Source organism: Triticum aestivum, chromosome 5A (assembly GCF_018294505.1).
Source record: "Triticum aestivum cultivar Chinese Spring chromosome 5A, IWGSC CS RefSeq v2.1, whole genome shotgun sequence".
Taxonomy (NCBI): Eukaryota; Viridiplantae; Streptophyta; class Magnoliopsida; order Poales; family Poaceae; genus Triticum; species Triticum aestivum.
In genome coordinates, this window is record NC_057806.1 from 430,272,884 (window position 1) to 430,299,833 (window position 26,950).

At 43.5% G+C, this 26,950-nt stretch overlaps 1 long non-coding RNA gene across 1 annotated transcript; it reads left to right on the plus strand.

Annotated features, from left to right (window-relative positions):
• The first annotated feature begins 10,006 nt into the window (after positions 1-10,006).
• LOC123107066 (uncharacterized) lies at positions 10,007-11,375 on the plus strand. Its single transcript, XR_006451582.1, has 2 exons — positions 10,007-10,575; positions 11,124-11,375. It is a non-coding gene; the product is annotated as an uncharacterized lncRNA (long non-coding RNA).
• The last annotated feature ends 15,575 nt before the right edge of the window (positions 11,376-26,950 follow it).

The following is a 26,950-nucleotide window of genomic DNA, read 5'->3' on the forward strand; positions in this document are numbered from 1 at the left end:
CCTTTGTGAGAAGGTTTGAATTTTCAACTTCACGTAATTCTCCAACTGTCCTATTTGATCTTTATGAAAATTCTTACACTATGGACTTAGAGGACTTTACCACTGCTTGCAAACTTCCACAATGGGGTAGTATAAGGGATCCTCGCAAATCTGAATTTAGAGATTTTCTTGCTAGTATAACTGTGGGAGAATCTAGAGATATAACACAATCCACCATAGGGAGCATTCACTTTCCTGCTATACATTATTTTGCTCTCTTCATAGGTAGATGCATTAATGGTAAAGATGAGGCATGTCACATGTGTGTCCCCGATCTCAGTATTCTTGGGAGTGCTGTGTTAGGAGATAAATCTTATAATTTGGGAGCCATTGTTGCACGTAGGTTGCATCTTAATAGATTTAATGGAGATTTCTTTGGAGGAATTTATGCAACCCGCGTAGCTAATTTTCTTGGTATAGCCATGCGCGAAGATGATATTGAATTACCTCCTGCTTACCTAGACTTTAATGCTATGGTTCACCACCAAGTTTGTCGAGAGGAATGAATCACCTCTCCAGTATCGACTAATATTTGGCAGACGCCGTGCTGTCCATATTACTCTCACTGCTCCTGCCTTATTTGATCATCAGGCAAAAGGAAGATATACTATTACTAGAAAGGAGGCAGATGAGTACGAGAGGAGAGTGGAGGCCGCTCGTCGCCACGCTGCAACTCAGCAGGCGATAGCCGCTGTATCACAGTACGACCCCAACTACTATTATGGATATCTGCCAGGTCAGCCGTGGTCATAGACCAACTTAGGCCAAAAGCCTAAACTTGGGGAAGTACGTATTTCTCACCGACATTACATTTATGTTCACACACTCATTGATAGATATCGGTGCTCATACTTTTTCATTGTATCATCCATGCTAGTTTAATTTTCTTTTTATGCTTTCTTCTTGTGTGTTTAATAAACCTTAAGAAAAACAAAAAAAGTTAGTTGTATCTTTTAATTAGTTTACTTTCCATGCTTGTAGTAGTAATTAAAAACAAAACCCAAAAAGATTTCCTGTTCTTCTTTTACTTGTTGGGAGCTCTCCTGTGTAAATAGTTTTATTTCTTTTCTTTTCTTTGGGGGTCGATAGGAGAAGACCATAATTAAATTGTTGAAGTGACTCTTATATGCATTATTGTTGATCTGACAAAAGAGCCCATATTGCCTTGTCTTCTCCTGTTTATTGAATGCTTGCAGATTCCAGCTTAGTCCAATGCACGTGCACTATTATTATTATCCACATCGTTCGGTCGTGCAAGTGAAAGGCAATAATGATGATTATATGATGAACTTACGGAGATGAGAAAAACTGGTATGAACTCGACCTCTCTTATTTTTGTAAATATGATTAGTTCATCGTTCTTGATTCAGCCTATTATGAATAAACATGTTTGCAATGACAACTAGAGATCATAGTTCTTTGTGCCATGCTTGATTAGCTAGGAGCTTATAATGGTTTACCTTGCGTGTCAACATGCTATTAAAATGGTTGTGATGTGGTATGATAGGGTGGTATTCTCCTCTGAATGATTTAAGTGACTTGACTTGGCGCATGTTCACGCATGTAGTTGAAACAAGAGCAACATAGCCTTCACGATATTTATGTTCATGGTGGATTATATCTTACTCATGCTTGTATTCGGTGTTGATTAATTTTAATGCATGTTCATGACTGTTGTCGCTCTCTAGCTGGTCGCTTCCCAGTCTTTTGCTAGCGTTCACCTGTACTAAGCGGGAATACTGCTTGTGCATCCAACTCCTTAAACCCCAAAGTTATTCCACATGAGTCCACTATACCTACCTATATACGGTATCTATCTGCCGTTACAAGTAAATTTGTATGTGCCAAACTCTAAACCTTCAAATAAATATCTTGTTTTGTATGCTCGAATAACTCATGTATCAACTAGGGATGTCTGTATCTTTCATGTTAGGCGGGTTATTCTCAAGAGGAGTGGACTCCGCTCCTCACTCACGAGATAAATGGCTGGTCACCGGGATGCCCAGTCCCATGCTTTATGCAAACTAAATCAAAATAATTGCAAACAAAACTCCCCTTGAGACTCTTGTTAGTTGGAGGCACTCGTTGTTTCGAGCAAGCCATGGATTGATGCTTGTTGGTGGAAGGGGGGTATAAACTTTACCATTCTGTTTGGGAACCGCCTATAATGTGTGTAGTATGAAAGATATCGCCATCTCTTGGTTGTTATGTTGACAATGAAAGTATACCGCTCAAAATATTATTCACCTCTATTTCAAAACCGAGCTCTGGCACCTCTACAAATCCCTACTTCCCTCTGCGAAGGGCCTATCTATTTACTTTTATGCCGAGTCATCATCCTCTTATTAAAAAGCACCAGTTGGAGAGCACCGTTGTCATTTGCATTCATTACTGTTAGTTTACATTGAGTATGACTTGACTGGATCTCTTTTACCATGAATTACGATGTCTAGCCAGTCCTTGGTCTTTAAAGGTGCTCTGCATTTATATTTTGCGGTCTCAGAAAGGGCTAGCGAGATACCACCTTGTTATATCATATTATGATTATTTTGAGAAAGTGTTGTCATCCGAGATTTATTATTATTGCTCGCTAGTTGATTATGCTATTGATATGAGTAAACTTAAGACCTAAGCGTTATTGCGAGTGTGGTTAGTTATAATCTTTGCTTAAAATTTGAATGTTGGCTTTACATATTTACAACAACAAGAGCAAACGGAGTTTGTAAAAGTTTTTCTTTATCACTTTTAGTTTGTCAACTGAATTGCTTGAGGACAAGCAAAAGTTTAAGCTTGGGGGAGTTGATACGTCTCCGTCGTATCTACTTTTCCAAACACTTTTACCCTTATTTTGGACTCTAACTTGCATGATTTGAATGAAACTAACCCAGACTGACGATGTTTTTAGCAGAATTACCATGATGTTATTTATGTGCAAAAACAAACGTTTTTGGAATGACCTGAAACTTCACGGATCAACTTTTTGGAAAATTTAAAACTATAAAAAGGCTAGCCAACTCACCTCCACAAGACTCCCCGATTGGAGCTTTGTCGGCCATCCAATTTGCCTTTCTGGCACGCCTGAGCCGTTGGATCTTCATACTTGATAAAATCGTTTTTCACCTCACAGTTATTTTTCTGTGCAATGACTGGTGGGCTCATCTCACGCTTTCATTGGTTGGGTCAGCAGCGCCCATGTGCAAAAGCAATTTTGCCCAATCCGCTGCTCGCATGCCGCGGCTCCTTGCCCAATCGCATCCACACCAGGCGAACCCTAGCCTCCTTTCCCCCGATCCCCCAGCCGCCGCACGGCCTCGCTCCTTCTTCCCTCCCGCTGCACCCTCTCCTCGCTCGCAGCCGCCTCCTTTACACCTCCGCCTGAGCTCCACCTTCCTCGCTGACCTCCCTCCCGCGCCTCTCCCTCCTCCTGCCTCCTCCCTCCCGCGCCTCTTCCTCCTCCTGCCTCCTCCCTCCCGCGCCTCTCCCTCCTCCTGCCTCCTCCCTCCCGCTTCACCACAGCCGCCGGTCCCCTCCCTCCCCGTCCATCCTCTCCCTCTCGTTAGCCGCCGCTGCACGAACCTCTCGGATGTGTGCCGGGTAGAAGGTCGGGTGGATGTCTTTGCTCAGCAGGGGAGTGAAAGAAGGAGATGAGGGAGAAAGAGAGGAAAGAGGAGACGGAAGTGCGGCGGCTGACGGGACAGGGTTGACGGCGGCTCGATCCGCTCCTGGATCGTGAGCTGCCAGGAGGCTGGGGCTTGAGCGCGATGCATGGGAGGCTGCACTCCACCTCTTCCTTGTGGTGCAGCGGACGCCGGCATCAGCGGGTGGGCGACAGACCGCGGCCTCAGTGGGTGGGCGACGACACCTGCAGCTTGTGCTATACCCATGGATTCCGGCACAACTCGAAACATTCAGGTGGGTAATTAAAAAAGGTGCGTCTAGGACACATCTAGATGAGACATAATTATGTCACATCTAACCTTTTTAAAAAAACATTTAACATTGTTAGAGCATTTATAAATCCCGTTCCACCTCATGTTCATTGTTTGTTGTCGCTTTGGGCTGGGCCTTTGACGTGAACGTTAACATTAGCGGAAAATCCTTCCATTATTCTTCTAGACTAGGATTGAACCCACGCTGGTTGCCACCCGAGCTAAGCTCGGTTAACATGTTGGGCTTAACTGGATTAGTAGTACAAGTTACCCAATAAACGACAGTCTCCTGGCGCATGCACCATGCACGTTTCCTTTAGGTTTGACCAACGTGGGTCAACGCCCCTTCAGGTCAGCTTTCCCCGTTTGTGAACGTGAAAAATGTTCCTGGATTTTTTATGTATATATAAATGTTTGAGATTTTTTTACAGTAAGTATCAATTTACAAATATTTACCAATTCCAACCCATTGTGAATTTAAAAATGTTCACAAAATGGTCACGAATTTGTAAGAAATATTCAAGAAAAATGCGACTCCCAGATACATGTCTAGGGTCGAGTTTCATCTGGGACAAAAAACGCCGGCCCCCAGTTGCGTGTTAGGGTGGACTTGCATCTGGGACAAAAATGGGTTACCCCTCAGTTGCGTATCATATTGAGTGTAGAGTTATAACTCTCTTTTTTTGCGGCAGTGTAGAGTTATAACTCGGGAAAAACGGTCAGGCCCCTAGTTTCGTATTGAGGGTGGACTTGCAGCTCAGACAAAAAAAAGTTGACCCCAATTGCATGTCAGGGGTGTAGTTCGACATGCAGGTAGAACCAAAAATGGGCTGGGCCCTAGTTACGCGTTAATGGTGGACTTGCAGTTGGAACAAGAAAAAAGGCGGCGGGGGGCGGGGGGGGGGGATTGTAGCTGGGACAAAAATGGTCGATCCCTCAGTCGAATGTTGTGGATAAACTTGCAGCTGGGATAAAAATGGGTCGGACCCCCAGTTGCGTATCGAAACTGGAGTTGCAAATAGGGGAATTTTTGGTTGCCCCCAGTTGCATGTCCGGAGTTGACTTGCAACTTCGAGAGAAAAAAAGGTGGTCCTAGTTGCATAGAGGGGCTCGACTTGCAATTGAGACAAAAATAGGTTAGACATCCCAGTTGCAGGGTGTAGGTGGACTCGCAACTAGGACAAAAAATGGACCATGCCCGGTTGCGTATCAAAGGTGGACTTGCAACTAGGATAAGAAATAAGGCGGGTCCATTTTGCATGTTGAGGGTGGACTTACAACTAGGTCAAGATGGGTCGGCCTCCCCAGTTGCATGTCGAGGATGGACTTGCAACTTGGAGAGGAAAAAAAGGTGGGCCCCAGTTGCATATCCACTTGCGACTGGGACAAAAATGGGTCAGGCATCCCAGTTACAGGATGTGGATGGACTTGCAATTAGGACAAAAAATGGATCATGTCCGGTTGCATATCAAAGGGGGACTTGCAACTAGGACAAGAAATATGGCGGGTCCATTTGCATGTTGAGGGTCGACTTGCAACTGAGACAAGATGGTCGGCCTCCCCAGTTGCATGTCGGGTATGGACTTGCAACTTGAAGAGAAACAAAGATGGGATCTAGTTGCATATCAGGGGTGTACTTGCAACGGGGACAAAAAATGGGTCAAACATTCCAGTTGCAGGGTGTAGGTGGACTTGCAATTAGGACAAAAAATGGGTCGTGCCCGGTTGCGTATCAATGATGGACTTGCAATTAGGACAAAAAATAAGGCGGGTCCATTTGCCTGTTGAGGATGGACTTACAACTGGGACAAGATGGCTCGGCCTCCCAGTTGCATATTGAGGGTGAACTTGCAACTAGGTCAAAAAAAAGATCGGGCCCAGTTGCATGTCAGAGGTGGACATGCAACTAGGACAAAAAATGGTCGACCCCTAATGTTGCATGTCGAGGATGGACTTGCAACTAGGACAAAACAGTATGCCATGTCCAGTTGCGTATCAAAGATGGACTTGTAACCAGGACAAAAAATGAGGCGGGTTCATTTGCATGTTGGGCTAAACATATGATTGGGACAAGATGGGTCGGCCTCCCCAGGTGCGTGTCGAGGGTTAACTTGCAACTAGGCCACAAAAAAGGATCGGGCCCAATTGCATGTCGAAGGTGGAGATGCAATTGGGACAAAAAAGGCCAATCCCTAAAGTTGCATGTCGATATAGGACTTGCAACTAGGACAAAAGAAGGGACTCAGTTGCATGTCAAGGGTGGACATGCAACTGAGGCAAAATGAGTTGCCCCCTTAGTTGCGTATCAAGGATGGACCTGCAACCGAGCCGAAAAAATGGATCAACCCCAGTTGCATGTTGAGGTTGGACTTGCAATCGGTGAGTATTTCTAAGGTGGAGATAAGACACTCATTGCATCATCATTTGCTTGACATCTCTTATAAAAAGAAAGAAAAAAAATAAATGACATAAAAAACACAAAGACAACCGCAACGCGGCCAGGCACAACATGAGGTCTACACTAGCAAAAAGAACAACAATGATACTACAACTCACTAGATGTGGCACATACCATGCCAGGACAAAAAAATGGCAAAAAAGAAATAATAACGACAACACGCGGATGTATGTAGACACATATGTGTCGACACAAAATCCATTATTTTGATTGTGTGATGTGCGAGTTAGATATCTCATACTCTGTCTGTCCCAAAATAAGTGTCTCAACTTTGTACTAACTCTAGTGTAAAGTTGTACTAAGGTCAAGACACTTATTTTGAAACGGAGAGAATAGTTATTTTCAATCTAGATGTGCATTTTCTAAAAAATATAAAAATAAAACAAACAAAAACTCCAGCAAAAAGAACAAACAAAGTGAAGCCAAGCCTGTAGCCTACAACCTATGGCCCATGCAGGAAACGGCACAAAGGAAGCCCACCAGCGGAGAAAAAAAAAGGCAAAAGGAGACGGTGCGGTTGCACCAGCTGACCAACAACGCATGCGTCAATACAGCCGCACTCGTACGTGGGCAAGTACTAAATGACACGAATCTTATAGCTATTAGATGTGTGGTGGATGACTTAGATGTGACATAGTTATTTTTCATCTAGATGTGTTTTAGTCAATCTGAATTAGAAACTGCTCTATTTATATATTTTGGGACTGCTCGATGGACAAATCTCGATTTGAAATGTTAGTTGCAAATCGTTCTTTTGCTCGTGATGTGATTTTGCTAGGATGAATTAAGCCTGGGTGGAGTAGCAGATGCGTGCAAGTTTACCTAGAGCTTAGTAGACACACATATTCAGTTCATACTTAATGATATACCTAAAGGCAAAATAGTTACAACCTTTTCCTGGTATCGTACATGAAAGGCTGGCATTCTTTCTGTGCTAGTGTAAGCATGTTGTTCTTGCAGTGCATGGACTTTCTCAGTAATTATGTCACTATGAGAATGCTTGGTGGTGAGTGTGTCTCCATCTGCTAATACATCTGGCATACCTTAGTATATATGCTTGGCGCTATCTGAAGTGGGTTAAGCAAACAATGTATTTTAAATTTTGATAGTTTCATCAGTTGTGAAATACTAAATCTGCAAGGTGTTCTACTGTGGGTGCAGTTTTTAATGGTTCTCTTGCAGGTGATTGAAGGTTAGCTGCTCTAATCAAGGAAATAACATATATCTGCATGGTTGTTATTCTTGCTGTTCATCAATGGTTGCTGTGGTTGAGGCATGTTATGCTCGGTGCTATGCCTACATGTGGTTTTGATCGTCTCCTAGGAAATCTGAACCATGCACATCTCTTGATTTTGCAGGTACGAACATATATATAACATGAGTTGCCATGAAAGATGTCTTCCCATCTCAGGTGATGAAGATGGCGTACCTTTATTTTTTGACACAAGTAAGGTTACTGTTTGCAATCTTGAGGTTTGTAATCTAAAGTAAGAAGTAGGATTATACTTAGAAACAGACAAGCTGCCTCGCAGGTCCCATGATCCAGATTAATTTTTAAATGCTACATAGTGAATCTGATCCAGTTTATTAGTTTTCCCTTTTTCTATTCCTCTTTGTTCTCTTCACCTGATAGGTAGTGTTTGTTTGTCTACTCCCTGTTGTTCTGCAGGTACTGATCGGTGTTGGATTTGGGCTTTATAAACTTGGCTTTCCAGTAGTTGGTTTTCCTCCATTGCCTGCTTATTTTCCCTCTTCGAAGAGTGAATAAAAGATACATGATGAAATACAGGTAGACAAGTGTGTGGAAATTGGACTTCCAGAACTCATCCTAATGGTCGCATTTTCTCAGGTACACATTACATTTTTATGAATTTCTGCTGGACCAAACCATTGTTTAAATGGTTTTGAATGAGGTGATGTTGTACTAATCATGTTTGTTTCCTAGACGATATTTTCCTCATCTGTTGCATTCTGGAAAGTGTCTTTGGTCGGTTTTCTGTTCTTTTCACTGTTTCAATCGTGTGACTATACACATGTATCCTCACAATTAGTGGCGCTTACAAGAATGGCAGGCCTACCTGTAGCTTTTCTTATGTAGTTAAATAAAACAACCCAGGGTCTCACACTTTACTTCCTTTCTAATATAATAAGGCTGCTATTGCCTGTTAATACTTCACATTGGTGATGAGCTTTACACCAGTTATAGTTCATCGATTATCTTCTGCCTTTTTGATAAACATAATTATATGTTAATTTGCTATATTGTTTTCTTTCTTTTTTTTATCAAACTGCCATATATGATACACGAAGAAGCATTTGCCTAAAGGCATTAATAGCGTTTTCACATAGAATTTGTTCTTTTTTTTGCTCCCTTAATTAGATGCTCAAGAAACCTGATAAGCGTTATGTTGATTCAGACTTGGTGCTAGATGTGTTAGCCCCCATTTATCCTTGACAAGTACCATATTCTCAAATCTATATGGTTAGTTGTACTTCTTTTATGTTGGAGCTACAGATGCATCTCGGTCATTTACGGAAACTAAAATCTGCATCTTCAGCTCATAGTTTGCCAAAATTTCTTGAGATTTATTCATATTGTTCTTAGGTACTTCAAGTCAAACTTTCTTGAGATTAATTCATGTTGTTCTTAGGTACTTCAAGTCAAACTGTACATGCAATTGATGGGGCTACATGATAGTCACTTTAATATATCTTCTTGGAAGCCGCTTAGTGTTTCCATGAATAATTGTTGCTGGTCTGTTGCACGCCTTCATTGTTTGGTGGGCTACTTCCTGCCTGGTGTGGTTGAAGAATTTTCAGAGGCATGGTTCATCTTGCGTGCAGCTTTTAGTTTGAGTTTCTATTGACACATTACATTTCCTTTTCCTGTAGACCTCTCCTTTTTCATTTTTTTTATAGCTGGGTGTAATAGCAGGTCGTCTATAATCATTTTGTTTAACTACAATCCGATGCAAAAAACTTCTATTTAGTCCTCATAGTTCATCCATAATATGTTTGCTTTCAAAACAAAGAAATCGGGGGTCCAGGTTCTGATCATGCTCCGATTGAGTCTATTTAGCCGTCCTTGGTTTTTTTCCATACGCTTGCATCATCTAGGTTCTGACCATGGCACAATCTTGCTTCAAATTTGTTCTCATACATGTATGCGCCGTGATGATTGATGAGGCGTATTGGTGGAAATAAATCTGAAGCAAATAAGAGCTGCGAGCAACTAGTTGTGCCCCTGTTAACCTGCTCAATATTCGTGTTGTTTGCCTGTCGGTCAAATGCCCGCTATTCGGCAGACAGGTATCTCCATTTCTTAAATCCCTTTCTCTATTCAACGCCCAGTTGATACGTGGTTAGGAATCAGATAAATTTTACTCATATAATTTCATATATCTAAAATACCATGTCCAGATAGCTTAGAAACCAGCGTTAGAAAGGACCTGATACACATTACAATTATGGACTGTTGATCTACCTGATGCATTTCTTCACGATGGTCGGTTCCCTTTCTCCATATCTTACATATTTAGTTATGTGAGTTCGGAAGCCAAAACTGATTGAGATCTTTTGTTCTTACTTGTAGATGTTCTGTTATTTAGAGTACTTCAGCTTCCAGTATCTATATATTAATCAAATTATGGGTTATTTTGAACCTTATAGGCTTTTATATTATGTTCAGTTATGCTTCCATGGGTTTTTCATATGTATTAACAAAAGAACCAGACTACTATTTTGTTTATACTTGAATCAAAGGACGTATAATTAATTTGCTATTATGGAAGGACTGAGTAGGCAGCTAGCTGAATGAGAGGACAATCATGACAAGCAAACCAACACATAAATAGTAATCCCACAAATTTTTACAACTGCATTCCAGTGAACTTTGGTATGGATATGCATTTTTATCCTTGGGGGTACTTTGGATTTTAAGTGGGAATCATAGTTCTTTTCTTCTTAACTTTGGTATGGCAAGCAATGCAGGTGATATGCCTAATGGTTGTTGCTGACGCTGAAAAAACTACTCTTGAAGCACTAGAAGTGCCCTCTCTATGGTGCATCACTCACTGGATCCAGATGGGCAACCTTCCGCTTCAAAATTAGAAGAGCGCATTTTTTGCCTGTTGTCATTGCTTACAAAGAGTAATCTACCATGTCCCTAATATACATACATAATTGTTCCACCATCACAAGATTTCCGTGATATGCATGTGCATAACTTTCTTTACTATGAATTAATTGACATGATGATGACAGGAGGAAAGGCAGGCTGTCATTTCTAAAGGTTGAGATTTTCTGTTTTAAGGAATGGCAACCATCTGTTCCTTGTCTGGCATATGTATTTGCTTTGCCCTCTGTTTTTGATAAGGCAAGGCAGATCAAATAAACACAGTAATCGTTTAATCCTTCACTATATTCTGAAAAAAGCACTATGATTTTCCGTGTCAGGGTAGTACTATGTCAAACTGATGCTTTGTACTACATGTTCTGGTGTATTCCTTGACAATATTAGGCATTTGCATTGTCCTTTGCTTTGTTTGTTCATGCCGCATTAGTTTTTTTAGTTATAGTCGGTTTTATTTCTGATTCGAACTATCATGTTTTCATTTGTTTCTTATAAATTCTTTTGATAAGATGTTGTCTTCCAGTTGTATATTTGTTCTCTTGATTTCATTTGTTTCTTATGCAAGGGTTCTCAAATTATTTTTGTGGGCAAGATAAAACTTAAAAGGTGATCTGGGACAAGTGGAAGGAGGGAAGCCGCTGTAAGATCGATAATAACTTGTCGACAAGAGCATGTTCGTTCAGACGTTTCCTTACTAAAAGTTATTTATCTGTAGCAAGTGTTTCTATTGGAACTATCAAATCCAAACTCCTAGGTGTCTATGTCAGGATGTAGGACTTTGTCCGGGCAGAGATATCCCCTTTGATCTTTTCGTGAATCCTTTCACACTTCTTTCTATAAAGTGCTGCTGATTAATCCGTTTCAAAAAACAATATAATTCAAGCTCCTAGAAGAGCTTGTTCATTCAGACCTTTCCTTACATTTTAACTATGACAGTGACCTCTTTTATTTGTCTATGTGACTATCATATGCATAAATAGTTGAAAATGGTGTTCGTATGGCACATTTTTAGCTAATTCTTACCATGCACCTGGATGATTTCTAAAACTTGAAAGATATTAAAGAAAGGCAAATTGTTTCAAAACACTCCATGTTATTCGAATAAGATAACAAAATATGCATGGTGAAGTATATATTTCCAAAGATAAAGTATACTTCATTTTTCATCTTCGAGTGTTTGAATAGTACCTAAGTGGTTGCTAAAACCTACTTATTTTACAAGTTAAATATTTTCAAAACACTTCAAGTTGAGATGGTACTTGCACTTTCTCAAACATAATGTTACTGAAAAATGCAATATTTTCAACGCGCACATGGTTTCAAATGGGGCTCTGCGTGGAGTTAAATTTGTTACCATATGTGCTTGCTCGCAACTAAAACAACTAAACCATGGATTCTCTTTTCAGTTTGAACATGGATTCACATATCGAATATTTTCAAACACATAATCATATTTTCAATATAGCATGGTTTAACACATGAGCTTTCTACTACCAATATCGAATATGTCCATGCAAAATGAAACCATTTTCATCGGCAACATGGCTTTAGTGGGTCTCTGCGCCATTTGGCGCAACGGGTCAACTAGTATAAAAAATACCTGCAAAAGATGAAGGCCAAGGGGCCCACCACCTGTCCATGAGGGTGGGGGCGCGCCCCCTACCTCCTGAAGAATTCATCGCGTTTTACGATACGGAGCCGCCGCCAAGCCCTAAAACCTCTCGGGAGGGCTGGTCTGGAGTTCGTTCGGGGCTCCGGAGAGGGGAATCCGTCGCCATCGTCATCATCAACCATCCTCCATCACCAATTTCATGATGCTCACCGCCGTGTGTGAGTAATTTCATCGTAGCCTTGCTGGACGGTGATGGGTTGGATGGGATCTATCATGTAATTGAGTTAGTTTTGTTAGGGTTTGATCCCTAGTATCCACTATGTTCTGAGATTGATGTTGCTATGACTTTGCTATGCTTAATGCTTGTCACTAGGGCCCGAGTGCCATGATTTCAGATCTGAACCTATTATATTTTCATCAATATATGAGTGTTCTTGATCCTATCTTGCAAGTCTATAGTCACCTATTATGTGTTATGATCCGTTAACCCCGAAGTAACAATAATCGGGATACTTACCGGTGATGACCGTAGTTTGAGGAGTTCATGTATTCACTATGTGTTAATGCTTTGTTCCGGTTCTCTATTAAAAGGAGGTCTTAATATCCCTTAGTTTCCGTAAGGACCCCGCTGCCACGGGAGGGTAGGACAAAAGATGTCATGCAAGTTCTTTTCCATAAGCACGTATGACTATATTCACTACAAAAAAATACACTTCCGTGATGATACGAGTTTGTCACAGTAGGTCACGTTTTTTCCATGCATGTATATCCATGACGATTTTATGACAGAATCAAGATAGTCATACCTGTGCTGTCGTAGAAGTGTTCCATGACATTATCAAAATTATCATCACGGAAGTGTCCACTTCCATGACGATAAATCGCGCGTCACAGAAGTGCTTTCGTCAAGGGTGACCGACACGTCGCATCCACCGTAACGGAACGTCGTTAAGCTATCGGGTCGGATTTTGGATCCGATAACCCGTTAACAACCCTGATCAATGGGAAATTTCCACGTGTAAATTCTGATTGGCCGAAGGAAACACATGTTGCCTCACCGTTGGGACAAATGCCATCCACTCATTGGACAGGAGGCGCCTATGATAGGTCGACACGTGGCACGGCCCAACAGTGGCGCATTCCCGTGAAAAAGGCCGGCCCAGTAAAAATTAGCAGGCCGGCCCATATAAGGCCTACTTGTGTCAGGTCCATTTAAGCCCACGGCCCATACGAGATGTGCCAATTCGGCCCATCAACGGCCCGTTAAAGATTTGACACCATTGCAGCCCATCGTCAGTTTGAGCCCGTTAACAGCCCGCTATATATTTGGGCTCAATATCGGCCCAATGAGATTTCGTCCTGTTAACGACCCATTTAATGGATGGGCCAATTTTCAGGATGTACATCTTTCGGCCTTTTAGCGACCAATTTAAATGTTGGGCTAATTTCCGGCCCAGTGTGTCTTTCAGCCTGTTGGCGGCCCATAAATCTGATGGGGCATTTGTAGTCGGACCTGAGTTTCGGCCTTTTAGCGGCCCATTTAAGTGTTGGGCCAATTTCTGGCACGGTGTCACTTTCAGCCTGTTGACGGCCCATAAATCAGTTGGGCCATTTGTATTCGGACCTGAGTTTTGGCCTTTTAGCGACCCATTTAAGTGTTGGGCCAATTCTCGGCCCTGTGTGCCTTTCGGCCTGTTAACGGACCATAAATGAGTTGGGCCATTTGTAGTCGGACCTTAGTTTTGGCCTTTTAACGGCACATGCCCTTCATGGTCCAATACCAGCCCGGTTTCTCTTTCGGCCTGCTAAAGGCCCACAACACAGTTGGGCCGTTTACAATACGACCTGACTTTCGGCCTCTTAGCGGCCCATGCTCTTCATGGTCCAGTACAAGCCCGCTGTCTCTTTCGGCCTGCTAAAGGCCTACAGTATAGTTGGGCCATATGTAGCCCAAACTTAGTAACGGCCTGTTAACGACCCGAGAGGTAAGAGGGCCGACCATTAACTTTCGGCCTAGTAACGACCCATTAACTTAATGGGCCCACTAAAGTTCGTTCATGTCTTTAGGCCAAATTAGACAATTTGAGCCCATTACGACGAGCAATTATGCACAGGACCAAAACCGATCAAGCAAAGGTACGACATACAGGGAATAACGTTGCACATCCAGCATATATTACAGGAAATTACATCCACTAGGCAATCAAAGATTGATGCCAGTACAAATAAATGAGCAGAACCTAACCATCTACAACATCACAATCTGCAACCTCAACACAGATGATGCCCATAAGCATGTGGGCAAGTTCTTGCTACTTTGCTACACTGTCTCTGAAAACATTGATCAGTTGTTAGTCGCACGACTCTGCACCTCTAATTCATCCACCATTTCTATCATTGCTTCAGCCATTAATTGGTTCACAAACATACATTTATTCTGTTGCATTCAAGACAGAGGATACTGAACAGATTCAGATGGCAATTTTGGCAGGCTTGTATTATTGATAGTGGAGAGTGTCTCGACCACTGCATCATAACATAAATTAGGACGGGAACCAAACAGATTAATCATGAGTTATTGCCATATTACCTGGCCTAGATTTACTGGAAAGAAACAATTGGGTTGCCTTGCTGTTTTTAGAGTTTGTCTTCTTATCTTCAGCAGCCTACACAAAATTAACACAGTAGCATTGCTATCATTGGCCAAGTCAGATAATAGGAAAGCAACATTGACACAACAAACGTTTGGGCAACTAGCCTACACCAAATTAACACAATATGGCACAACTATCATCAGCCAGGTAAGGTAATACAAAAGCAACATTGACACAATGAATGAATGGGCAACCAGAGAAGCACTACAATTCAGTAATGTGCGTGATATGAGATAGTACATTCATGCAGCTCAGTATGCAAAACTACTAGGCAGTTTTCCTTACAAAAATCAACATTGGCTCCTTTAACATTTTGCTACAACTAATTTTAGATCAGATAAAGGTTAGGTTCACGCCGATTAACAAAATACATGCTAATGTAAAAATATAGTGATATACAACAGGTACTTACATCAGCATTGGAGCACAGAGAATTCCCGCAAGATATTTTCCTCGAATACGATCCCAATGGAGGAAGTCTTGTATCGTTTAACCTTATTTTCTAAAAGAGAGATGGTAAGAAACATGTAGAAAATATGATCAGAATGCTATAAAATTTCATGATGCGAGGATACGCACACGCTTCTTAGAATGGAGTTGACATTCTTTTGCTGGACTGGAGCGGACTAGTTCTTTGGCCAGTGGAATCTGCTTATTATTAGTGGGAGTTGGGTTTCTCTGTGCTGGAGCAGTATCTATGAAAAATGGAGTTCGTTTATTATCTCCTGGCATTTGGATCTTTTGCAAAGACTTGGTTTGTAACCCTTCAGATTCTAACATAGCCGTCTTCCCCTTGCATGCCTTATATAGAAGAATGGTGATTCAGTTATAAAACATGCTACAACAGAGATGGAATAGGTACTGAAGAATAGAAAGACATGACATATTGACATGTATTCCCTCCATCCGGAAATAAATGGATGGATTTAGGCATATTTTAGTTCTAGATACATCCAGTTTTATCCATTTCTGCGACATTTAATCCGGACGGAGGGAGTATGATGTAAGAGCTAGGGATACGACAGGACAACACAGTAAAAAAACACTAAAAAACCCACTGCAGAACCAAAGTATTCAAACCCACTGATATGAGATACTACACTCATGCAGCTCAGGATGCAAAACTACCAGACAGTTTTCCTTGCAAAAATCAACATTGTGGCCTTTAATCATACATTTTGCTACAACTAAATTTAGATCAGATAAAGGTTGGATTCACGCCGATTAACAAAATACATGCTGATGTAAAAATATAGTGATATACAACAGGTACTTACATCTACATTGGAGCACAGAGAATTCCTGCAAGAATCTTTCCTCATAAACGATACCATTGCAGAAATTCTTCTATCTGTTAAGCTTATTTTCTAAAAGAGAGATGGGTAAGAAACATGTAGAAAATATGATCAACATGCTATAAAATTTCATGATGCAAGGATACGCACACGCTTCTTAGAATTGAGTTGACATATTTTTGCTGGATTGGAGTGGACTAGTTCTTTGGCCACTGGAATCTGCTTATTATCAGTAGGAGTTGGGTTTCTCTGTGCTGGGGTAGTATCTATAAAAACTGGAGTTGGTTTATTATCTCCTGGCGTTTGGATCTTTTGCAAAGGCCTTGTTTGTAACCCTTCAGATTCTAACATAGTCGTCTTCCCCTTGCATGCCTTGTATAGAAGAATGGTGCTTTAATTATAAAACATGCGACAGCAGAGATGGAATAGGTACCGAAGAATAGAAAGGCATGCATATTGACATGTATTCCCTCCATCCGGAAATAAATGGATGGGTCTAGGCGTATTTCAGTTCTAGATACATCCAGTTTTATCCATTTCTGCGACATGTAATCCATTTTTAGACCCGTAAGAGATCAGCATGAATATACAGTGAGATGTGATAATCTATTTTCCTGCTTAGATGAATAATAAAGCCATAAATGTTGCACACAAGTAAGATGAGGGTACAACCTATCTGGCTGCCATCCATAGGAGTGAGCATCATGTGCTGACTTGTCGATGGCCCTGCAGTTGTTGTGTCTGTCCATGTCGGGCATGCGTATTTGATGCAGGGAACTGTTGAGTGGGGACTATAGCTCCCTTCTGGTGTATGCTTCCCTTGTTGGAGCAGCTGCGGTGAGTCGGAAGACGGTGTGTCTGAAGATGCAGATAACACATAATGTTAAGAACGGCATATCTCTTTGATCTGAATAAATACACTAAGAGATCAATAGCAAGGTACGAAAGTGGTCACACGTCTGTTGACTGAAGACTAAATTGGGGTCACACGATTTTATTTTATTTTGGTACTGTCCGATCTATGTCGGATGGCTGGCCGTCTTGTGCCTCTCGGCTGACACTGTTTGGAATCTTTCCCGAAGAGCCAGCGACCAACGGCAGAGCAGCCTGCCTCCACCGTCCGTGGCCCTGGCGAAAACTCCGCTTCCCGCCCCACCGCACTGCCGTGGTTGCGCCACCCCCGGGCCAATCCATAAAGACTCCCCGTCATCCAGATCCAGCGATGGCAGTATCTTCAACCCACGCAACTCTAAAAGATAGCCATCTAAGCGCTGCTTCCATGGCGAACTTGCGGCCCCGCACCCTTATGTTAGACACCAGCCAACCGACAGCCTAGGAGCTCCGCCGCCTCGAGGGGTGCTACTTCCCATTGGGAATCGATTGGCCCATAATAAAAATTCAGACAACTGACGCCTAAATAAAGTGATTTGAGATGAGGGTGCGACCTATCTGGCGGCATGGTGAAGTAGGCAGTTCCAGCTGCCGAGTCGGTGAGGCCGGCGCGGTTGCGGTGGCGACCGACGGCAGGGAAAGAGCGATGTCGCGACGGTCGACGACTACGCGGAAGTAGCGCCAGAACTCCGGACGGATCCAAAGTTGGAGCCGCTCCGGCGCCGTGAACAACGGCGGGGTGAATCGGCTCCGGTACGGTTCACGCGGCCGTCGTCGAGGCAGCACCAGCAGCACGGAGTAAGAGGCACACGGTCCAGTGCACGACGGCAAATGGACAGCGTCTCCGGCATTAGGGAGGAGGGCGACTGTGAAATTGGTGCGGTGGGGGGCGCCATGGAGGTGGGGCTGAGGTTTCACGGCTCGGGAGAAGGGAGCTTCCCGGGGAGAAGGTGATTTGGCGCCCACGAGGTATGAATGGGGGCGGGCGGGCGGGAATTGGGAGGGGAGTGGAACCATGTCTTACGGACGAATTTGTCTGAAATTTGAGGGGGAGTTACAGTTCTACCCTTGCCTATAGGCTTCTCGGCTTGGGTCTGTGTACTGAGGGTCGGGAATAGTAGAGTAACTTTGCTTCTCCACAAATAGTGGGCGGGAGCGATTCCGGGCGAGGAGGGCGTGTTTTGAACTATAGTGGGCGCGAGCGATTTCGGGCGAGGAGAGCGTGTTTTGAAATAGTGGGCGCGAGCTATTTCGGGCGAGGAGAGCGTGTTTTGCCGACCATGGTTTATGAATTATTCGGCACATGTCATTTCGGCCGAGGAGAAGGCGCGCTTGGATGAAGTTATGAACCTACCCTCGATGTACAACGGGCCAATTGATACGTGTCCCACATAGGACGGTAATTTCGCGTCTCCCATTTATTTGCTCGGGCGAATTCCACCGAGCAGAGAGGATGTTTAACGGTTCGTTCAAATTTTGGGAGAACGAGCATCCACGTCTACCTTACCAAGTCGATTCGGATCAAATTTTGAAATATTAGCTTGCCACTTCTTTTTTAGATGGAGAGATGATGCTCGGGGGTAATGTGTTTTTACATGCTCGTTGCTAGCGATTTACTATATGACAAATAGTTGACCCACTCAAAAACGTGAATCAAACCCAAAATGAAATATCTCGATTCAATGAAATAGCTCGTTCAGTAGGTCAAAATAGTGAACTAAATCCAAAATTGAACACCTCAATCGAGTAGCATGTTGTACAGTATTATAGTGTTGGGGAACGTAGCAGAAATTCAAAATTTTCCTACGTGTCACCAAGATCTATCTATGGAGAAACCAGCAACAAGGGGAAGGAGAGTGCATCTACATACCCTTGTAGATCGCTATGCGGAAGCGTTCAAGAGAACGGGGTTGAAGGAGTCGTACTCGTCGTGATCCAAATCACCGGAGATCCTAGTGCCGAACGGACGACACCTCCGCGTTCAACACACGTACAGCCCGACGATGTCTCCCACGCCTTGATCCAGCAAGGAGAGAGGGAGAGGTTGAGGAAGACTCCATCCAGCAGCAGCACAACGGCGTGGTGGTGGTGGAGGAGCGTGGCACTCCAGCAGGGCTTCGCCAAGCACCGCGAGATATGAGGAGAAAGAGAGGGAGGGCTGCACCAACGAGAGAGATCTAATCGCGTGTGTTGGGCAGCCCCTAGGCCAAGTTTATATAGGGGAAGGGGAGGGGGCTGCGCCCCCTCTAGGGTTCCCACCCCTAGAGGGGCGGCAGCCCTAGATGGCTTTGGGGTGGCGGCCAAGAGGGGGAGGAGAGGGAGGCGCAGGGAGCATGGGCCTTAGGGCCCATCTGCCCTTAGGGTTTGCCCCCTCTCCCCTCTAGGCGCATGGGCCATGGTGGGAGGCGCCCTAGCCCACCTAGGGGCTGGTGCCTTCTCACACTTGGCCCATGTATGCCTCTGGGGCCCATGGCCCCCCCGGTGGACCCCCGGACCCCTCCGGTGGTCCCGGTACATTATCGATAAACCCCGAAACCTTTCCGGTGACCAAAACAGGACTTCCCATATATAAATCTTTACCTCCGGACCATTCCGGAACTCCTCGTGACATCCCGGATCTCATCCGGGACTCCGAACAACATTCGGTAACCACATACAAACTTCCTTTATAACCCTACCATCATCAAACCTTAAGTGTGTAGACCCTACGGGTTCGGGAACCATGCAGACATGACCGAGACATTCTCCGGTCAATAACCAACAGCGGGATCTGGATACCCATGTTGGCTCCCACATGTTCCACGATGATCTCATCGGATGAACCACGATGTCAAGGACTTAATCAATCCCGTATACAATTCCCTTTGTCTATCGGTACGATACTTGCCCGAGATTCGATCGTTGATATCCCGATACCTTGTTCAATCTCGTTACCGGCAAGTCTCTTTATTCGTTCTGTAACACATCATCCTGTGATCAACTCCTTGGTCACATTGTGCACATTGTGATGATGTCCTACCGAGTGGGCCCAGAGATACCTCTCCGTCACACGGAGTGACAAATCCCAGTCTCGATTCGTGCCAACCCAACAGACACTTTCGGAGATACCCGTAGTGCACCTTTATAGTCACCCAGTTACGTTGTGACGTTTGGCACACCCAAAGCACTCCTACGGTATCCGGGACTTGCACAATCTCATAGTCTAAGGAAATGATACTTGACATTAGAAAAGCTTTAGCAGACGAACTACACGATCTATGTGCTAGGCTCAGGATTGGGTCTTGTCCATCACATCATTCTCCTAATGATGTGATCCCCCAATGTCCATGGTCAGGAAACCGTAACCATCTATTGATCAACAAGCTAGTCAACTAGAGGCTTACTAGGGACATGGTGTTGTCTATGTATCCAGACATGTATCTGAGTTTCCTATCAATACAATTCTAGCATGGATAATAAACAATTATCATGAACAAGGAAATATAATAATAACCAATTTATTATTGCCTCTAGGGCATATTTCCAATAGTCTCCCACTTGCACTAGAGTCAATAATCCAGTTCACATCGATATGTGATTAACACTCAAGGTCACATCCCCATGTGACTAACCCCCAAAGAGTCCTGGGTTTGATCATGTTATGCTTGTGAGAGAGGTTATAGTCAACGGATCTGAAACATTCAGATCCGTATGTACTTCGCAAATTTCTATGTCATATTGTAGATGCAACTACTACGCTACAATTGGAGCTATTCCAAATAACTGTTCTACTATACGAATCCAGTTTACTACTCAGAATAATCTGGATTAGTGTCAAAGTTTGCATCGGCGTAACCCTTACGACGAACTCTTTTACCACCTCCATAATCGAGAAAATTCCTTAGTCCACTAGTTACTAAGGATAACTTTGACCGCTGTCCTGTGATCCATTCTTGGATCACTCTTGTACCCCTTGACTGACTCATGGCAAGGCACGTTTCAGGTGCGGTACACAGCATAGCATACTGTAGAGCCTATGTCTCAAGCATAGGGGACGACCTTCGTCCTTTCTCTCTATTCTACCGTGGTCGAGCTTTAAGTCTTAACTTCATACCTTACAACTCAGGCAAGAACTCCTTCTTTGACTGATCCATCTTGAACACCTTCAAGATCATGTCAAGGTATTTGCTCATTTGAAAGTACCATTAAGCGTTTTGATCTATCCTTATAGATCTTGATGCTCAATGTTCAAGTAGCTTAATCCAGGCTTTTCATTGAAAAACACTTTCAAATAACCCTATATGCTTTCCAGAAATTCTACATCATTTCTGATCAACAATATGTCAACAACATATACTCATCAGAAATTCTATAGTGCTCCCACTCACTTCTTTGGAAATACAAGTTTCTCATAAACTTTGTATAAACCCAAAATCTTTGATCATCTCATCAAAGCATACATTCCAACTCCGAGATGCTTACTCCAGTCCTTAGAAGGATTGCTGGAGCTTTGCATACTTATTAGCATCTTTCAGGATTGACAAAACCTTCCGGTTGTATCACATACAACCTTTCCCCAAGAAAATCATCGAGGAAACAATGTTTTGACATCCTATCTGCAAGATTTCATAAATAATGCAGTGACTGCTAATATAATTCCAACAGACTCTTAGCATCGCTACGAGTGAGAAAATCTCACCGTAGTCAACTCCTTGAACTTGTCGGAAAACATCTTAACGACAAGTCGAGCTTTCTTAATGGTGACATTTACCATCATTGTCCGTCTTCCTTTTTTTTAAATCCATCTGTACTCAACAGCCTTACGACCATCGAGCCATTCTGCCAAAGTCTACACTTTGTTTTCATACATGGATCCTCTCTCGGATTTTATGGCCTCGAGCCATTTATCAGAATCCGGCCCACCATCGCTTTCTCCATAGCTCGTAGGTTCATTGTTGTCTAGCAACATGACTTCCAAGATAGGATTACGTACCACTCTGAAGTAGTACGCATCCTTGTTATCCTACGAGGTTTGGTAGTGACTTGATCTGAATTTTCATGATCACTATCATAAGCTTCCACTTCAATTGGTGTAGGTGCCACAGGAACAACTCCCTGTGCCCTGCCACACACTAGTTGAAGAGACGGTTCAATAACATCATCAGGTCTCCACCATCCTCCCACTCAATCCTTCCAAGAGAAACTTTTCCTCGAGAAAGGACCCGATTCTAGAAACAATCCCTTATTGCTTTCGGATCTGAGACAGGAGGTATACCCAACTGTTTTGGGTGTCCTATGAAGATGCATTTATCCGCTTTGGGTTCGAGCTTATCAGCCTGAAACTTTTCCACATAAGCGTCGCGGCCTCAAACTTTTAAGAAATGACAGCTTAGGTTTCTCTAAACCATAGTTCATACGGTGTCATCTCATCGGAATTACGTGGTGCCCTATTAAAGTGAATGTGGTTGTCTCTAATGCCTAACCCATAAACTATCATGGTAATTCGATAAGAGACATCATGGTATGCATCATATCCAATAGGGTGCAGTTATGATGTTCGGACACACCATCACACTATGGTGTTCCAGGCTATATCAGTTGTGAAACAATTTCCACAATGTCTTAATTCTGTGCCAAACTCGTAATTCAGATATTCATCTCTATGATCATATCATAGATATTTTATCCTCTTGTCACGACGATCTTTCAACTTCACCCTGAAATTACTTGAACCTTTCAATAATTCAGACTCGTGATTCATCAAGTAAATATACTCAACATCTACTCAAATCATCTGTGAAGTAAGAACATAACGATATCCACTACACGCCTCAGCACTCATTGGACTGCACACATCAAAATGTATTACTTCGAACAAGTTGCTTTCTAGTTCCATTTTACTGAAAACGAGGCTTTCAATCATCTTGCCCATGTGGTATGATTTGCATGTCTCAAGTGATTCAAAATCAAGTGAGTCCAAATGGTCCATTTGCATGGAGTTTCTTCATGCATATACACCAATAGACATGGTACGCATGTCTCAAACTTTTCAAAACGAGTGAGCCCAAAGATCCATCAATATGGAGCTTCTTCATGCGTTTTATACCGATATGACTTACGTGGCAGTGCCACAAGTAGGTGGTACTATCATTACTATCTTTTGGCATGAACATGTGTATTACTACGATCGAGATTCAATAAACCATTCATTTTAGGTGCAAGACCATTGAAGGTATTATTCAAATAAATAGAGTAACCATTATTCTCCTTAAATGAATAACCGTATTGCGATAGACATAATCCAATCATGTCTATGCTCAACGCAAACACCAATCTTGATGGTAGAGGGAGCGTACGATATTTGATCAACCTTGGAAATACTTCCAACACATATCGTCATCTCACCTTTAGCTAGTCTCCATTTATTCCGTAGCTTTTATTTCGAGTTACTAACACTTAGCAACCGAACCGGTATCTAATACCCTGGTGCTACTAGGAGTACTAGTAAAGTACACATTAACACAATGTATATCCAATATACTTCTATCGACCTTGCCAGCCTTCTCATCTACCAAGTATCTAGGGTAATTTTGCTCCAGTGGTTGTTCCCCTTATTACAGAAGCACTTAGTCTCGGGTTTGGGTTCAACCTTGGGTTTCTTCACTAGAGCAGCAGCTGATTTGCTGTTTCATGAAGTATCCCTTCTTGCCCTTGCCCTTCTTGAAACTAGTGGTTTCACCAACCATCAACAATTGATGCTCGTTCTTGATTTCTACTTTTGTGGTGTCAAACATCGCAAATATCTCAAGGATCATCATATATGTCCCTGATATATTATAGTTTATCACGAAGCTCTAGCAGCTTGGTGGTAATGAGAGAAACATCACTATCTCATCTGGAAGATCAACTCCCACTTGATTCAAATGATTGTTGTACTCAGACAATCTGAGCACAAGCTCAACAATTGAGCTTTTCTCCCTTAGTTTGCAGGCTAAGAAAATCGTCGGAGGTCTTATACCTCTTGACATGGGCACGAGCCTGCAATCCCAATTTTAGCCCTCGAAGCATCTCATATGTTTCGCGACGTTTCAAAACGTCTTCGGTGCCTCAAATCTAAACCGTTTAACTGAAATATCACATAGTTATCAAAATGTGTATGTCAGATGTTCGCAACATCCACAGACGACATTCGAGGTTCAGCACACTGAGCGGTGCATTAAGGACATAAGCCTTCTATGAAGCAATGAGGACAATCCTCAGTTTACGGACCTAGTCCGCATAATTGCTACTATCAACTTTCAACTAAATTTTCTCTAGGAACATAAGTAAACAGTAGAACTGAAGCGCGAGCTACGACATAATTTGCGAAGACCTTTTGACTATGTTCAGGATAATTAAGTTCATCTAATGAACTCCCACTCAGATAGACATCCCTCCAGTCATCTAAGTGATTACATGATCCGAGTCAACTAGGCCGTGTCCGATCATCACGTGAGACGGACTAGTCAACATCGGTGAACATCTTCATGTTGATCGTATCTACCATACGACTCATGCTCGACCTTTCGGTCTCTTGTGTTCCGAGGCCATGTCTGTACATGCTAGGCTCGTCAAGTCAACCTAAGTGTTTCCCGTGTGTTCCGAGGCCATGTCTGTACATGCTAGGCTCGTCAACACCCGTTGTATTCGAACGTAAGAATCTATGCCACCCGATCATCACGTGGTGCTTCAAAACAACAAACTGTCGCAACGGTGCACAGTTAGGGGGAACACTTTCTTGAAATTTTAAAGAGGGATCATCTTATTTACTACCGTCGTTCTAAGCAAATAAGATGTATAAACATGATAAACATCACATGCAATCAAATAGTGACATGATATGGCCAATATCACTTTGCTCCTTTTGATCTCCATCTTCGGGGCTCCATGATCATCATCGTCACCGGCATGACACCATGATCTCCATCATCATGATCTCCAACATCGTGTCTTCATGAAGTTGCTCGCCAACTATTACTTCTACTACTACAGCTAACGGTTGGCAATAAAGTAAAGTAATTACATGATGTTTATGTTGACACGCAGGTCATAAATAAATTAAGACAACTCCTATGGCTCCTGCCGGTTGTCATACTCATCGACATGCAAGTTGTGATTCCTATTACAAGAACATGATCAATCTCATACATCACATATCATTCATCACATTCTTCTTGGCCATATCATATCACATAGCATACCCTGCAAAAACAAGTTAGACGTCCTCTAATTGTTGTTTGCATGTTTTACGTGGCTGCTATGGGTTTCTAGCAAGAACGTTTCTTACCTACGCAAAGACCACAATGTGATATGCCAATTGCTATTTACCCTTCATAAGGACCCTTTTCATCGAATCCGATCCGACTAAAGTGGGAGAGACAGACACCCGCCAGCCACCTTATGCAACTAGTGCATGTCAGTCGGTGGAACCGGTCTCACGTAAGCGTACGTGTAAGGTTGGTCCGGGCCGCTTCATCCCACAATGCCGTCGAATCAAGATTGGACTAGTAATGGTAAGCATATTGAACAAAATCAACGCCCACAACTTCTTTGTGTTCTACTCGTGCATAGAATCTACGCAATAGACCTAGCTCATGATGCCACTGTTGGGGAACGTAGCAGAAATTCAAAATTTTCCTACGTGTCACCAAGATCTATCTATGGAGAAACCAGCAATGAGGGGAAGGAGAGTGCATCTACATACCCTTGTAGATCGCTATGCGGAAGCGTTCAAGAGAACAGGGTTGAAGGAGTCGTACTCGTCGTGATCCAAATCACCGGAGATCCTAGTGCCGAACGGATGGCACCTCCGCGTTCAACACACGTACAGCCCGACGATGTCTCCCACGCCTTGATCCAGCAAGGAGAGAGGGAAAGGTTGAGGAAGACTCCATCCAGCAGCAGCACAATGGCGTGGTGGTGGTGGAGGAGCATGGCACTCCAGCAGGGCTTCGCCAAGCACCGCGAGATATGAGGAGAAAGAGAGGGAGGGCTGCACTAACGAGAGAGATCTAATCGCGTGTGTTGGGCAGCCCCTAGGCCAAGTATATATAGGGGAAGGGGAGGGGGCTGCGCCCCCTCTAGGGTTCCCACCCCTAGAGGGGCAGCAGCCCTAGGTGGCTTTGGGGTGGCGGCCAAGAGGGGGAGGAGAGGGAGGCGCAGGGAGCATGGGCCTTAGGGCCCATCTGCCCTTAGGGTTTGCCCCCTCTCCCCTCTAGGCGCATGGGCCATTGTGGGAGGCGCTCTAGCCCACCTAGGGGTTGGTGCCTTCTCACACTTGGCCCATGTATGCCTCTGGGGCCCATGGCCCCCCTCCCCCCCGATGGACCCCCGGACCCCTCCGGTGGTCCCGGTACATTAAACGATAAACCCCGAAACCTTTCTGGTGACCAAAACAGGACTTCCCATATATAAATCTTTACCTCCGGACCATTTCGGAACTCCTCGTGATGTCCGGGATCTCATCCGAGACTTTGGTAACCACATACAAACTTCCTTTATAACCCTAGCGTCATCGAACCTTAAGTGTGTAGACCCTACGGGTTCGGGAACCATGCAGACATGACCGAGATGTTCTTCGGTCAATAACCAACAGCGGGATCTGGATACCCATGTTGGCTCCCACATGTTCCACGATGATCTCATCGGATGAACCACGATGTCAAGGACTTAATCAATCCCGTATACAATTCCCTTTGTCTATCGGTATGATACTTGCCCGAGATTCGATCGTCGGTATCCCGATACCTTGTTCAATCTCGTTACCGGCAAGTCTCTTTACTCGTTCCGTAACACATCATCCCGTGATCAACTCCTTGGTCACATTGTGCACATTATGATGATGTCCTACCGAGTGGGCCCAGAGATACCTCTCCGTCACACGGAGTGACAAATCCCAGTCTCGATTCGTGCCAACCCTACA